At 41.8% G+C, this 2,972-nt stretch overlaps 1 protein-coding gene across 3 annotated transcripts in view; it reads left to right on the forward strand.

Moving 5' to 3' along the window:
* The first annotated feature begins 33 nt into the window (after positions 1 to 33).
* Positions 34 to 2,972, forward strand: part of epn1a (epsin 1a) — a 12,348-nt gene continuing 9,409 nt past the window's right edge. For 2 of the 3 annotated variants that reach the window (XM_010750342.3, XM_010750344.3), the window contains exon 1: positions 34 to 128. The gene's annotated coding sequence lies outside the window, so the exon portion shown is untranslated. The other variant, XM_010750343.3, reaches the window with a different exon arrangement.

Genomic DNA, 2,972 nt, shown 5'->3' on the forward strand with positions numbered 1-2,972 from the left:
TGAATTATTCATGAGTCTCGTACTACCGTCCCAGGAAAACAAAGATACAGGGGGGGTGCGGTCTTTCCTGTAGCCGAGAGCGGAAGCGGAAATTCGGCCATCTCCTCGTACATTCAAGCTACAACAGGGTCAGTACACACTTGATTTGGACATTTTTATTGTGCTGTGTTGTCAGTGTTTTGTTGACATTTCGGCTCGTTGTCTCAAACATGTGTGCTCAACACTGTCCCGAGGCGGGACGTGTCTCCGCTGAGGCTCGCGCAAGTGCTCGCGCTCCTGTTACCTAGTTACGAACTAACTAGCAGGAGCTAAGCTAAGCTAACTGCTAGCAGCAGCAGCAGCAGCAAGTGATTTATTTGATCAGACTTGTCAGGTAATGTTAACGTCACTTTCTAGTCTGTGTTGTGTCAATGTTCAGGCGAGAGTCAAATCGTTTGTTTGTCTTTTTTCGTACACGCTTCTGTTTATACTTCACCCAGACTTGGTGCTAGTTTCGGTTAGCTTAGGTGTGAATGGAGGAGTCTTGTCGATTTAAACACTTTGTGTGACACAGACGTGCTCTGCTCTGTGTCCGTACACATTAACTCCTGTGTCCGGTCACCTCCGGTCTTCAGCGTTGTTACATTTAGTGGCTAACGTTGCGTTAGCCTGCTACATTTATTTGGGAGGAGGTGTGACAGCACAGGAGAGCTGCAGTCGTCTGGGTGGGTGGCGATTGTTCACCTTATCTGTGTGCAGGCTGGCTGGGTGGAGGTAACTCCTTGAGTTGAGCTGTGTCAACGTCAACTGCATGGAGGTGATAGGAGGGAGAGTTTAGAGCCAGACTCTATGATCTATGTAAATCGATGTCACAGCGTAGCTGGCTGTGATTTACAGCATCTGTCTGCCATACCAGCAGATGAACTGTGATGTTTCTCAGTATCAAAGGCTGTGGAGGGCATGCTGTATTCCTTATCAAAGATTAGTTGGCGTGTCTGAACTTTGATACAGGGCTCCAGGAGTCTCTGATCTGGCTTTAGGCAAAGGTTGCCTAATGTTGAGTTGTGCAACATGTTCTCATATTTGTCTGACCTACAAATCTAAACATGAATGTCAGCCATAGGTTTGCAGCTGTGTCTCCGAGTGTTAGATATTTCATGTAGCACTTAACAAATAGTCCTAATGCATATAAAAACAGATTTAAAGTACTTTTTACTGTTACATATATGAAAGCAGAACAAATCTCATATTTGCGTGCTGGCCGTGGTGTTTAAATCTCAGTCTGTGGACATCTCTGTCACCGTCTGACTGCAGTGTGCAGGCGGGACTGCTGATGGATGAGGAGAGCAGCGCTGTGTCTCAGTCGCCCAGGTTGGAGGAAATGTTCAGACAGCGGGGCGGGATAAATTTATTATCTTCTTTTTAGCAAAGAGACTTTGTGCCTTTGCTCTCTTTTGTTCCTTGAGAGATTTGAAGGAGTGGCCAAGCTCTGCATTTGATCTTAAATGCACTCTGCTCAAACTTCTCCTCTTTCCCTTTAGTGCGTCCAAACTCAATCAGTGATCTGATTAAGACGAAGAAGAGTGGATTGTGAACGGATCTTTTTTTTTGTTGTTTTTTTTAACCTTACACTCTCGATGGATTAAAGTTAGAAAAAAAACTAGTTATAAAAACATTCTTGAAGAGTTTTAAAGTGTACTGACAGGAAAAAAATAGGTCTGTAGATGAATTCATTACCTCTAATGTCAGCTTAATCTCTGTTGCTTTGTGATACGTGGGCTGACATCACGTTTATTTGGTAAGAAAATGCAGATTGTGGAAGTGAAGGGATGCATCTGGTCAGCGACAGCGTTCGAGCCTGCTGCGTAAGCAATCAAATGCAAACAAACAATGCTCAGTGGGTCAAAGGTATCCAATAGTGTGCCGCGAATTTATTCTCTACGTGCCTTTACACCACCACCACTCGCAGCAGAAACATCCATTAAGTTTATGTCAAATTCAGACCACTGACAGTACAAAGAATGGACGGCGTACCGTACCCGTGACAGGTTTCTGAAGCTCAGACTGTGGTGGCCGATGTTGGTGGCAGTCCCGCCTTTTCCACGTCCCGGCTGCGTGTTCTGAGATGCTCAAGTGTCTCATTAAATTCATATTTACATCAGCTAGTTTAAAAAACATTGCTATACCTAATGACCTCTATATCTCGCGGTCGTCATTCATTTTAGTTAAACTCAGTCTGCTGGCCTGGAAATATTAGTTCAAGAAGTTTATAGTGTAGTCACTCTTATCTCACATTAAGAATATTATCACCTGAAATTAAGTAAATGGATACGTGTTGTCCTAAAGCAGCCATCAAAATTAATTTCCTGTTCAGAAATATAAAAATACGATATTTATTTAGCGCTCCTGTTTCATAGTTTTCCTCTGATAGAAGGATGGAGGTCTCCTAAATTATTTAAAAAAATCTTAAAGTAATTATCGAGCTGCTCATGAATGAATGAAAAGTTTTAAATGCTAAAATGTGAACTTGAATGTGTGAACCATCAGTATTTCATTCATCATTCATGAAACACTCCTTCCAACTCTGCTTATGTGAATCCAACTGCTACAATTTAGGTTTGTCAAACTAGACAACTCGAAATAACAAAGGTTATTTCCTGAAGTATGTAAGAGGAAAAACACAAGCGTTAGGGTATTTTCCCTTCTGGCCCTCATTGGTTCAGGAAACACCACCTGTTTATTTTCAAGATAATTAAATAATCTTTCCGAGTCAAAGTGCCCTGACTTTGATAAGTAAGTTAAAGCATATAACTAATATGTATCTCAGACTATCAGCCGTGTGTGGAGCAGCAACAAATCATGTGATTTTTGTTGCTGAATATCTGCTTTGTCCTTCTTTCATGACGTTACTTTGGCAATTAGATCCAGAAAAAAAAGTTAAATCAAGTTTTATCTTGTTCTAGTTTGTTGTGGTTTAGCAGTAATTTCTGGGT

Source organism: Larimichthys crocea, chromosome XIII (genome assembly GCF_000972845.2).
Source record: "Larimichthys crocea isolate SSNF chromosome XIII, L_crocea_2.0, whole genome shotgun sequence".
Classification (NCBI taxonomy): domain Eukaryota; kingdom Metazoa; phylum Chordata; class Actinopteri; family Sciaenidae; genus Larimichthys; species Larimichthys crocea.